Genomic DNA, 13,649 nt, shown 5'->3' with positions numbered 1-13,649 from the left:
AGGACTGCATGCTCTACTAGGCCAAAGCAGCTGAGTGATGTCTGAGGAGAAGCAGGAAGGGGTTTAAAAGTTTGGGCACTGTGGATGGTGATTAGCCAGCAGCACTCAGCTTAGGCCAGTGATGTTTTTCTCCTCACTGCTGCTGCTAGCCATTATCCAATACAGCATATACTGTAGAACCTTCTGTCCTAGCTAATCCCAAACCTTCCCCACTGATATATAATAATCTCCGATAACAACAGCCCCTCGCCAAAATCCAATGCAATGGCAGTCACTGGGCAGTGCAGTCAAATCCCTCCCCACCATGACCACCCAACTGTAATCCACAATGCTCCCCCCCACTCCAGAATCATCCTGGTATAGCTGAAGTAGTATATTACGTCTGCTTAAGAACAAATAGGTTATAGATTACAAACTCACAGTCCAGTCCAAAACCCATGTAAGAACATTTGGAAGTACTGAAGAGAATAAAACATAAAAAGCTCGTCTACATGACCGGGAGGCAGGGTGGGTGAGGTGAAGGCTGCACAATATATACCTTCCCCCTACCCAGGTGTTCCTTCAAAGGTGCTGGGAAGCACAGACCACGCTCCCACACTCTCCACAGTACTGCATGAATCACAGATCTCCAGAGGCTGGGATGATGCATCCTGGCCTCCACATATCCCACAATGCACTCCATGATGAGATGTGGGCTCTAGGCGACCATCTCTGTGTGCACTCAAGCTGCAAGCTCACACCCTTAACCTTGCACCCTTTACTTCAGCTAAAGGCTAGGCTCTAAAGTGGGGTTAGGCGGTATGGATGTGCACGGAATCACGGAAGCGTGGTCCATCACTGGGGGGATGTCACGTTAAGGGCAGGGGGTAGTACTTACCCCTCCCGCCACTCTTCCCCCTCCAGTGCTCATCTTTAAGCAAACATTTTGGGGGTGGCAGGGTTCCTCCCTGCTGCCCCTACCCCCATCATTGGCTGAAAACTCAGGAGCAAGTATACGCTGGTGCCACGCATGCACCCGTTGCTGCTGCCAGCGCGCAAGCGCCGCATGCGTCACATGTTTGCAAAAACGTTTGCTTAGAGACAAGCGCCAGTGGGGGAAGAGCAGTGGGAGGGGTAAGTACTACCCCCCCGCCCTTTAAGTGACACTCCCCCCCCCCCCCCGCCGAAGTGCCGGAATTCCAGACCGATCCGGAGGCCTTTTGTATGGCTCTGGACCGGTCCGTGCACACCACTATTAGGCGGATGGCAGCTCTGGGATCCATGTGGATCCTGGCACTGCACATGAGCATCCTAGGCTGGGCTGCCTTAGCCTAGCTCATGAGAACAGCCTTAATATATTTAACTTTGCAGTGCTTGAGCACAACTGAATTGTGTATAAGGCTGAAAGTGAATAAGCATGTGATCCTAAATTACTAACACCATCGCTGAGAAATAATGGAATTTACATCCAAGTAAATATCATTACAGCTGAGAAGGCAAGCTGGGAGGAATGTAAAATGGAGATGATAGTTAGACCGTGCATATTTCCTAAGGGTCTATGGAGTATTTTGATATCTCTCTTTTTCCAAAAAAATCTCATTGTTCTAATAGCTAAAGATGAACACTTAAAGCAACACGTTAAATTAGATAAATTCACCATATTTTTTAGAAGAGAGGGAACATGAGGAACTGATTAATATTAGAAAACAGACTGTGTAGGTAGAAATAGGTAGAAACTGTTGCTGGACTGTACCACTTGAAATTACAGGTGGTAGTAGGGTTTATGAGTTTAAATACCACTTCCCCCAATCATATCAGGGAAAAGAATAGGTTAGGATCCTGCTTACTGAAAATATTTCATACTAGCTGGGCCAGGCGCAGAGCATCTGCACCTCTAGTTCTCTGCCCACCGCCATTTTCTTTTCCCGCCAGCCCCCACTGCCATCTTCTCTGCCCACCCGCCATCACTGCCATTGCCTTCCCCCACTCGCCCACCACTGCTGCCACCATTTTCTTTCCCCCACCATCTTTCCCACCTGGCCCGCAAGCCTGTTCATCGGCGCCTTCCTCTCCTCCGGCCAGCAGCTCGCTCGTGAACTCTCACAAGAGCTGTCATGAATAGGATTAGTAACGGGTATGCCATTTATATTTATGAAAGATGTTTTCTGTTTTTTTCCCCTAGAGGGCAATATGTTCAAACCCATAACCCCCCAAACCACCACCTGTACTCTAAAGTGGAACATTTTATTTATTTTATTTATTGTTGAATTGCGGGCAGCAACCTGTGGGAGCAGGTGGTCCCTCAGATACCCTGTGCCCAAACAGTTAAGGGCTTTAAAGGTCAAAACCAGCACCTTGAATTGGACCCGGAAATGAACTGGCAGCCAGTGCAGCTCTTTCAGAATGGGTGTGATGTGTTCCAACCGGGCAGCACTGGACAAAACCCTAGCTGCTGCATTTTGCACTAGCTGCAGTTTCCGGATATTCTTCAAGGGCAGCCCCACATAGAGCGCACAACCCAGAAGGATACTATGGTCAATGGTATTGAAAGCCACCGAGAGGTCCAGCAGAATCAACAGGGACACACTCTCCATGTCTAGTTCCCGGCGTAGGTCATCCACTAGAGCGACCAAGGCAGTCTCAGTCCCATACCCAGGGCGGAAGCCAGATTGAGAAGGGTCCAGATAATCCGTTTCATCCAAGACCCTCTGCAGCTGGGATGCCACCACATGCTCTATCACTTTGCCCAAGAAGGGCAGGTTAGAGACCGGTCTATCGTTGTCCAGGTTGGAGAGATCAACATTCCAAGACTATTTAATCACATGCTGTTTGTGTAAACAAGTCTCAGTCACAAATTATATATTCATGTCACATTCAGTAAAATAAAAAAATCAGAAGAAAGCAACTTAGGTTTTTGCTATAAATAAATAAATATATTTCCCTGTTGGGCTCATAAGATCAGTTCCATTTAATTTTTTGTCCGTATTTTTGACAATCTTTTCTGTGCAATGGCTGATCTGCTTAGGAAGTGAGTATGGAGAAGTCCAAATGAATTTTGGCTTCAAGGAGTCAGCCTTGTTCCAACATTCCATAAGGGTGAGGCAGTGGTGGCTGGTGGGACTGGGCGGGGCCACTAGGTAGGGCAGGTGATGGGTGGAACCACAGATAGTGAGAGGTGGAGCCAATTGTGGGAAGTTGTGGAGGTGGAGGCAGGACTTGGTGGGTGACTTAGCAATAACTGGCAAAGTGTAGCTTTGTAGGGGTGTGCACGGAACCACAGAACTGCGGTCCAGCACGGGGTGGGGGGTTCCTTTATGAGCGGGGGAGAGGGTTTACTTATCCCTCCCACCACTTTCCCCTTCTGGCACCCATAGTTCTATTAATAATCAGGGCAGCAGGATAGCTCCCTGCCACCCCTTCTCCCGTTTGGCTGCTGGCAGCTACTGCGCTACGCTGCAAAAGGCTTCAATAAGTCTTTTGCACGTGCACATGTTGCGCGCACGCTTCACGTCTCTTTGACGTGCATGCGCACACACACAGATCGCGGAGACGTGAAGTGTGCATGTGACGTGCACGTGCGCAAAAGGCTTATTGAAGCCTTTTGTAGTGTAGTGCAGCAGCAGCAGCAGCCAGCAGCCAGATGGGAGAAGGGGCGGCAGGCAGGTATCCTGCCACCCTAATTATTGTAAACCCTTCCCCCGCTCTTAAAGGAACCCCCCACCCCAAATCACCTGAACCGTCCATGTCCGGACCGGTCCAGAGGCCTGTAGAATGGCCTGTAGAATGGTCCAGAGGCCTGTAGAATGGCCTCCGGACTGGTCCGGGCTCATCACTGTAGCTTTGTAGCTAATGAGTGGGATCAAAATACAAACACACAAGTACACAAATCCCAATTGCTCAACAGCAGTGATACAGAGAAATATGAAAAACATCAGATGTTTTATAGCGCTTAACAGACTGCAGTAGTGTGTAGATTTGTATCTAACACTGCAGTTCAAAACACAAGCGCGCGCACACAGGAAAATAACCATAGCAGCCACAAGTAAAGTATTGACCAACTACAAAAGCCTTCTTCTGTGGAGCGTAAATGAAGCTCTGTCTGCCTGGTTGTTTCAAAAATGAATACTACTACTAATAAATAACAATGAAGAACTCTGAGCCAGAGTGATATAGTGGTTAATGTGCTGGACTAGACTGGGGAAATCCAGATTCAAATCCCCATTCAACCATGAAACTCACTGGGTGACTCTGGGACAATCACTTATCTCTCAGCATAACCTTCCTTATAGGACTGTTGGGAGGAAAAATGTAACCATGTGCACTACTCTGGGCTTCTTGGAGGAAGCACAAGCCCAGAGGCTTTGTAAAAGCAAATGTAAAAGTACATGTAAAAGTAAATAAATCTATATAAGCCACAGGTAAAGCAGAGACCAGCTACAAAAGTGAAGAACAAACAAATTATGAAGTTACAAGGGCAGCTCTGCCTGCCTATTTCAATAATGCATACATAAATAATAGAAAAATCTCAAGTTTTTCAATTATGCTTGCTGCAGCTATGAACCATCTCCTGTAATTTGGGAAGCAAAGATGCATGAGGACACTCTCAGCCTATTCTATGCTTGCTGAACAGCTGGGTGCCACTCAGTGCCCACCTTGGGTCCTACCACTTTGCCTGGGTTTACATCCTAGCAAACAACATTTTTTAAAAAATAAATAAATAAATAAAGATCACTTCCTTAATTCTTGCCCAATGAACCATAATCCCCAGTGGGCATATGAATGTTACACATACTGGTCACAATCCAGAGAAAAACATGGTTAGCTCTCTGCATACCAAATTTATTTTTAAAATTATTTTCCTTCCAACAGAATCCATTCCTTCTCTACATACACCATACCCACATAAAAAGCCACTTCTGCAATTATTTGAAAAGCAGCTTGAACTCAGAAATCCATGCATATGTCCTAAAATAATTTTCTGGCTGCTTATGCCAGTTTCTAATCTAATTAATCCAGTCTAACAGTTTGCTGTTCCTTCCAATGTTTTATGGCATGTCATTTTGGGAATGGGCCATATGCTTTGCATACAGATACGATTAGAGAGCAAAGGAGAGAAACCAGAGATTGAATTCCTTCCCTCCAAATAAACACAAACAAATAAGCCTGCAAAAGATCAGACTTACCAACAGCCAGCCAGCCTAGCTGCTTTCTAACCAAAATTGTGATTAGATTCTTCTGAATAGGTAAGAGAAAAAGACTCTCCCACCCTCTGGGCACTCTGATTGGCTGCCTAAGGAGTCAATCAGCCTTGTCCCTCTCCTAAGACTGCCTACTTTGCAAAAACAAAAGTGAGCATGCTTATTGGCTCCCTCTTTATTAATATTAATATTTCAAAAGATCTGGGGTTTTTCATTTGCTATGTACTGTACTACCATTGATGTGTTTTAGAAAACCAAAATAACTCCATTTTACTTAGAAAACCTCAGTCTGACTTAAAGTAACCCCAACCCAGCTGAGGATCATCACGGGCTCTCATGATCAACGTCATTATCTCTCTCCACTAAATTGTATATAAAGAAACTTGGTTCTCACAGGATACTCACTGTTCTTTGCTGACAGTTTGGAAAACAGGATGTAACCAAATAAGGGGTGATCACCAGATGAACAATGAATCATTCGCATGCATACTAGATACTTAGTCCACCATTTTGTTGCCAAGTATACTATGTCTAGGGTATCAGCATCATTCAGATTGTTTGCATAAATGTAAGATGCACCTATAACCAATTTGTATTCAATGCAGAGCGATAGCCCATTGAATTACCTTGCTATCTGCAGTAGCAATTAAATACCTCTTATTGATTCCCACTGAGTCTGTTTGATTGGCTAAAAGGTGGACCCAGGGACAAACTGAATTCACATCACCATCACCCACCCTCACAACTCTTAAAGCAGCAGCACGCTGCAGGCAAGAATAGCAGGGAACAACAGTGGAAGGCAGTAGGCACACAAAATGGAAGCAGAGATAACATGGCTGATTGAGAAAGGCTTAAGTGAGCACTGCCTACTTTGCCCATAGATAAGAACTGCCCCTGGCATGAGGGGAGAAAACCATATGACTTCTTCAAAAGTAGAAGTCTCTTTAGAAAACTGAGTGCTAACATTCTATATTAAGCCCACTACTGGAACAATAAACAGAACAGTTCCCTCTGAAATATGAGATACATAACAATCCATTCCTGTGGTGTGTGCAGAAGTTGAGAATAACTCTTGGAATACTGTTGTGAGTTTGGCCATCTTAATCACTGTGCAGAGCCAATTCTGGGTTCCAGGGGCCCTCAGCAAACTGCCCTTCATGGGCTCCCTCCTACCTGGGTGAATCCCAAGAAAAAGGTTGCTTACCACCATACAAAGACTATGGGCACAGAGGTGGTTTCAGGGATCAGCAGTGGGACCTTCTTAGGCAATTGAGTCCTCATCAGCTGCCCAGCAATGGCAAACCCTCACACCAATTCTGCCACTGTGAATGAGTGACCAAAAGTTTTAAGAAAACAGCCTCAACGGTCCCTAAAGGCCTGGAATGCAGCATTCAGAAGGTGGTGGCACCACTCAGGAGAAGGGGAGATAGAGAATTTGGAGCAACATTTGTAGTTTGCATTGAGAAATAAGACACAGAAATTTTGTAGCACTGAGTTGGCTGAAAATGAAGCATCCTTGGAGTGCACTAACTTTGTAAATCTCGAATGCTTTCTCATTCGAGTTAAACAGCATTGTTTCTGGAACTTCTTGGTGCTCACGGAAGTGGGGTGAGCATGTTATAGTATGTTAAGGAGTAAATAATCATGCTTAGGATTTATACAGTACTTTATAATGTTCATTATCCCAGCGATTCATACAACAATCTGATAAAGTAAAGTCAGGATTGCGGTTTTGGAGATGGATAGCTGAAGCTGAGTGATAATGGCTTGCTTAAGGCTACTCATCAGTTCATAGCAGAGGTTTGATTTGAACCAGAATCAAACCACACCTTATCCTAGGTGTTTACCACACCATATCCTAGGTGATTATCACTTTAACAGGATGGACTAGCGCAGGGTTTCTCAACGTGTCGGTCCCCAGATGTTATTGGACTTCAACTCCCATAATCCCCAGCCCCAGCGGCCTTTGGTTGGGAATTATGGGAACTGAAGTCCAGTCACATATGGGGACCCACATGTTGAGAATCCCTGGACTAGTGTATTCCTCTGGGAGCCAAGGAACCTCACTGCTGAGCTAAATGCAGTATATTTGGGTAGGTGTAGTTTTAAAAACAATAATTCTGCCAGTCTCTGGGAAACCACCAATTAGTTAGAAGATGGCCACTGGGCTTCCGTTCAGCCTCCCCAAAGCCAACATTCAGCTAGAAGAGCTGCTTCCCTCTGAGAAGAATGGCAGGAAGTCCAGTTACTGCCTGCCAGCTGAGCTCTGGTTTCCAGGAGTCTAGTGGGAAATATATATATTAGAGAGCCAGATAGAAGCCAAATACAAATCTTTGAAACTTGAATGTAAATGCAAATAGAAGACTCCACATGCCACCCTAACTGGTATGCAAAGTAGAACAATAACCATCTTTCTGTGAAAATCAGTGACACCCATTTCAAATGGACTTACACCTAGTTATGTGTGCATAAAGGTGCAGCCTAACTTATTTTTCTACATGCAGTAGGACATCAGCCTAACCCTTGTAGTAGGTTAAATTGAGGTTTATTCAGATCAGGAGAAATGGCACAACCAAGAAGGACTCTCAGATACTTTATTTGCTTTATGTGGTGTTCCTCCCACAAAGTTTCAATTATGTGGTGATTGCTATCACCTGATGTAAGCCCACATGACCATTGTGTAGATGATGGAACCACATGGACAAGGCAGGTCACATGGGCTTTGACATGTAAATAACCCCAATTGACTGGAAAGGGCATAGGGCTGTTCCAACCATATGGTTATGGCTTTCACATATAGTCCCCAGTTTTGAAGGTTGACAGCATGGAAAAGTAGGCCCCATATGGTTATGGCTTTCACATATAGTCCCCAGTTTTGAAGGTTGACAGCATGGGAAAGTAGGCCCCCCACATCCTTATGGGCCTCCAAACTAGCTCAAAGAACTAGTGGTTTCTCTGGTTCAAAGGCAGTGGGGGTCTCCCTTTAAGAGCAAGGGAGGGTGCATTTACCCCTCCCCCTGCTTTTACTTATTCAATTTCAAATCATGGCTCAGTTGTGCAGGAGCAACAGTGACTTGCGGTCATATCCAGAAGACGAGGGCAACAGGGCAGCAGGCACGTATGCTCTCATCCCGATTGGCTTTGCAAAATAAGGATGCCGGCGGGAGGGAAATGGCAAGAGGGATAAGTGCACCCTCCCCCACTCTTAAGGAGAGATGCCCGCTGCCATCGAGCCTCCCCGCCATGGTTCTGTGCACATCCCTAGCAGACTGGAGCAGCTATTGGCCCATGGGGAACTGCATACAATTCTGGCAGCCCCCACATGCTGCCCTCAGTCTGAAAGGACAAACAGATAAACACACACACACACACACACTTCTATATAATGTTGTTGTTGTTGTTGTTGTTTACACAGTCAGACAGGTGTTATTGACTGGTTTGTTTTATCCAGACATTGAGTCCTTCCCAAGGACCTGGGATAGCTGAATATTATTATCAATATTGTTGCTGTTATTATTATAGATATTGTCGTAGAATATAGGCTGTTCCCAGTAAAGTTGCTTTTTGTAATTTGCTGCTGGTGATTTCTGTGGCCCCTATGGTGTTGAGGTGCTCTTCAAGTTGTTTTGGAATTGCACCAAGGGCGTCAATTAATATTGGGATTATTTAAGACTTTTTCTGCCACAGCCTTTCCATTTCAGTTTGTAGATCTTTGTATTTTATTTTTTCTATTTCTTTTTCTTCTATTCTACTATCCCCTGGTATTGCTATGTCGATTATTTTAACTTGTTTTTCTTTCTTCTCGACTACAGTTACATCGAGTGTATTGTGTGGCAGATGTTTGTCGGTTTGTAGTCGGAAGTCCCATAATATTTTTGCTTCTTCATTTTCTACCACTTTTTCAATTTTATGATCCCACCAATCTTTGGCTACAGGTAGCTTGTATTTTTTGCAGATGTTCCAGTGTATCATCCCTGCTACCTTGTCATACCTTTGTTTGTAGTCAGTCTGTGCAATCTTTTTACAACAGCTGATTAGGTGGTCCATGGTTTCATCTGCTTCTTTACAAAGGCGGCACTTCTGTTTGTTGTGGATTTTTCGACTTTTGCTCTTATTGCATTTGTTCTTAGTGCCTGTTCTTGTGCAGCCAGTATTAAACCCTCTGTTTCTTACTTCAAGTTGCCATTCTTAAGCCATTGCCAGGTCTTGGTGATGTCTGATTTTCCACTTATATTGTGCAAATATTGACCATGCAGGGGCATATTTTTCCATTTTTCTGCTCAGTTCTTGACTTGTTCTTTCTTGTAGGCCTGCTTTGTTTCATTGGTGTTGAATAGTTTCGCATTATTGACCATTTGAAGTGCATCTTCTTCACTGTCCTTGATATATTCTTCAAGGCCTCTTTTCTCCTCCTCTACTGTTTGATGGACTTGCAGCATTCCTCTTCCACCTGAGCTGCGAGGGTGGTATAGCCTATCGACATCACTGCGGGGGTGCAGAGCATGATTGATGGTCATGATTTTCCTGGTCTTACGATCTAGCGTCTCTAGCTCTGCCTGGGTCCAGTCTATTATTCCTGCAGTGTATCTGATAACAGGTATAGCCCAGGTGTTTATGGCTTGTATGGTGTTCCCGCCATTGAGTTTGGACTTGAGGATTTTTCTAACTCTCCTGATGTATTCACTTCCAATTTTTCTTTTAACTTCAGTGTGTGCAATGTTATCAGCCTGGAGAATGCCCAAGTATTTGTAAGGTTCTTTCTCTTCCAGGTTCTTGATCTTGCTTCCATTGGGCAGTCCTATTCCTTCTGTTTTTGATATTTTCCCTCTGTTCATTATTAATGCAGCACACTTGTCTAGTCCAAACTCCATTACTATATCACTACTGAATATACGGACAGTGTTTAGCAGTGATTCGATTTCTGACTGGGACTTTCCATACAACTTCAGATCGTCCATGTACAGCAGATGGTTGATTTTAATTGGATGTTTTAGATGTTTGGTATCTGAGGCCTGTTTTGTTTAGTATTTGTGAAAGTGGGGTCATGGCGATTACAAACAACAGAGGGGATAGTGAGTCCCCTTTGAAAATGCCTCTTCTAATGCTAACCTGTCCAAGTGTTTCGCCATTGATTGTTAACTGTGTACCAGGGGCGTAACTATAGGGGGGGCAGGGGGGGCACGTGCCCCGGGTGCCACCCCGGTGGGTCACGTGGGGGGCGCCAAGGAGTGGCTTCCCCCCCCCCGCTGCCCCCCCTGGATCGCCCGCCGAGAGTGGCGGCGGGCATGCGGGTGGCAATTCGGCAGCGGGTCGCCCGCCGAGTGGCAGCGGCGGCGGGTTGCCCGCCACTCCAAGCGCGGTGGTGGCTGGCCTGGCAGCGATGAGATGGCCTCCTCAGTGTAGCTGTAGCGGCCGAGCGGCGGCGCGGAGTGCAAGCAGCGACGCCGAGCCTGCCTTCTGGCCCGGAGTCGCTTCTGCGCAGGCACGCCTGGCACGCCTGCGCAGAAGCGACGCCAGGCCTGAAGGCAGGCTCGGCGTCGCTGCCTGCACTCCGCGCCGCTGCTCGGCTGCTACACTGAGGAGGCCATCCCATCGCCACCAGGCCAGCCACCACACCAGCCACCGCCGCGGTGGGCGACCCGCTGCGGCCGCCACTCGGCGGGCAGCCCGCCACATCACCGCCGCCGCGGCCCGCCACATCACCGCTGCACGCCACCACCAAATTGCCGCCACTGCCGGTGATCTGCTGCCTGGGGGGCGCCGGCCCAGGTATGTGGGGGCCGGGGGGGTGGGCGGCGCCATTTCAGGGCGCTTGCCCTGGGCGCCGTTTCCCCCAGATACGCCACTGCTGTGTACTCCACATGCTCATTGCTTTTTTATAAATATCTGAATGTTTTTGCTGACACCAGTTGTTTCTAAACAGTTTAGTATCCATGTGTGAGGCAATGAATCGAAGGCTTTCTTGTAGTCAATCCATGCAACACTTAGATTGGTTTTTCTTCTCTGGCAATTTTCTAAAATCATTTTGTCAATCAGCAGCTGGTCTTTTGTGCCTCTGGTGTTCGGGGAATTTCCTTTCTGTTCAACTGGAAGCTGTTTCTTAGTTAATAAGTGTTGCATCACTTCATCTGCTATTATTCCAGTTAATAATTTGAACATGGTTGGCAGGCAGGTTATCGGTCTATAATTACTTGGAACTGCACCTTTTGCTGGGTCTTTCCTGATGAGATGGGTTTCCCCAGTTGTTAGCCATTGTTCAATATCACCTCCTTGCAAAATGTGATTGAACTGTTTTGATAGTTGTTTATGAAGGCTTGTTAGGTGTTTAAGCCAAAAGCCATGCTGTTGATCGTCACCTGGAGCAGTCCAATTTTTAATTTTCTTTGCTCTTTCACTTATTAATTCTGGTGTTATTATTAGATCTTGCATTTGTTGGTTACATTTTTTGACCTCTTTCATCCAGCCTGCTTTTTTATTATAATCTATTGGATTGTCCCATAATTTCCCCCAGAATTGCACTGTTCCTTCTTTATTTGGTGTTTCTATGTTTCTTGCAGTTTTTCCTTCTATGCTTTGGTAGAAACGTCTCTGATTCGACTGGAATTGGAGATTCTGCCTGTGTTGTATAGTTCTGGCTTCATATCTGCTAATCTTCTTTGACACTGCTGTTATTTGCTGCTTTATTATTTCTGGGACTTCTCTAATTTTCCTTGAATCTAGGTGGTATTTTTGGATCAGATATTGTTTGGTGTTTTCATTCTTCAGCTTCTTGTCTTTCATATCTTTCAATTTACTAGCATCTGATCTAAGCCTGGAGATTTTATTTTCTAATCTAATCTTCCATTTAGGTGATGTACTACTTTCTTTTTTTACAGGTCCATTGATCTTATATCCAAGCTCTTTTGTTGTTATTGTTGCTGCACTGTACATTAGTTGGTTTGTTTCTTGCAAATTATTGGTTGTTGTTTCTGCAAGTGCAGCATTGACATCTCTTAATACCTGAGCAAGTTGTTTTTTGGCAACTGTTTTTAGAGTTGGAAGTCGAACCCTGGTGGTTGTTAGGTTCATGTGCTATATTATTTTTTGCTTTACTTCTTGTTGCTTTTCTGTTAAACGGCATTCGGGTTTTTGAGGTGAAGGCAAAGTGGAGGTTGCCTGGTTTTGATTTTGAAACAGTTCAGCAACAGTGGTATCCTCTATTTCCAACTCCTCCTCCACCTGCGCCTGAGCAACTGCTTCAGTTGGTGGTAATTCTTCTTCCATATCTTGAGCCTGTGTTGTTCTTTGCAGTTCTTCCAGCTCAACTCCTGTGAATACTTTATTTCTTATTATGTATCTTCTCTGGTTTGCTAGCCTTTGTTCTGTTATTTCTGTATCTGGATGCTTCTCTTTCCAAATTTGGTACATTCTTTTTAAATAACCTCTTCTAGTTGGACTAGACTTGTAATAGCAGATCATTCTTTCCTTGTTGGCATTTTTCGTATATATTTTTCTGTTAAGCGACGTTTCTTCCAGTAATTTTGCTGTCTTCAGCCCTGGTTGCTCAACTGAAGATCCTGAGTCCTGTTGCCCACTTGCCACCAGATGTCCAGGGACTATAGCACCTGGCACGGTCCTTGTTGACCTGGGCGATGACCAATCCGGTATAGATATATTAAAGTTACGTCTCACCATATTGTTGATGGGAGAGGCACTCTTTGTCTGGCTCCTCTGGTGAGACCTGTCCAGTATGGTTGGACCTCTGGCATAGCTCTCACCTCCCTCAGAGCATGCAAGCCCCACAACCATGCCAAGGTAGTGCCTCACTGGGGGATATTATTATTATTATTAACATTTCATATCCTGCTCTTCCTCCAAGGAGCCCAGAGTGGTGTACTACATACTTAAGTTTCCCCTCACAACAACCTTGTGAAGTAGGTTAGGCTGAGAGAGAAGTGACTGGCCCAGAATCACCCAGCAAGTACCATGGCTGAAAGGGATTTGAATTCGGGTTTCCCCGGCCTTAGTCCAGCACTCTAACCACGACACCCCCAGCATAGTATCTCCAGTGACTGTTGCTGGTGTCTATCTTATGTTTCTTTTAGATTGTGAGCCCTTTGGGGACAGGGATCCATCTGATTTATTTATTATTTTTCTGTGTAAACCGCCCTGAGCCATTTTTGGAAAGGCAGTATAGAAATCAAATAAAATAATAATTTGTTCATAGTGATTTTTCCTGGGCTGCAAAAAATGAGACCCTCCATTTTTTTTCTTCAATTTCCCCTTCTTTAACCACTGCCATGTTGTGCTATTGTTGACTCTTGATTGTATATCATTAAAGAACTGACTGAGCAATGGTTTGTTGTGCCATTTTTCTCGCCAATGCACCATCTGCTGGTTTTTGTATCCATCCTTTAATTCCTTTATTTTCAACAGTCCTGTCTTACTCACTTCCTATAGCAGTTCTTCTTGACTTTCATTGATGTATTCCGC

This window comes from Hemicordylus capensis, chromosome 5 (assembly GCF_027244095.1).
Source record: "Hemicordylus capensis ecotype Gifberg chromosome 5, rHemCap1.1.pri, whole genome shotgun sequence".
NCBI classification, from domain to species: Eukaryota; Metazoa; Chordata; class Lepidosauria; order Squamata; family Cordylidae; genus Hemicordylus; species Hemicordylus capensis.
This window is presented reverse-complemented; position numbering follows the sequence as displayed.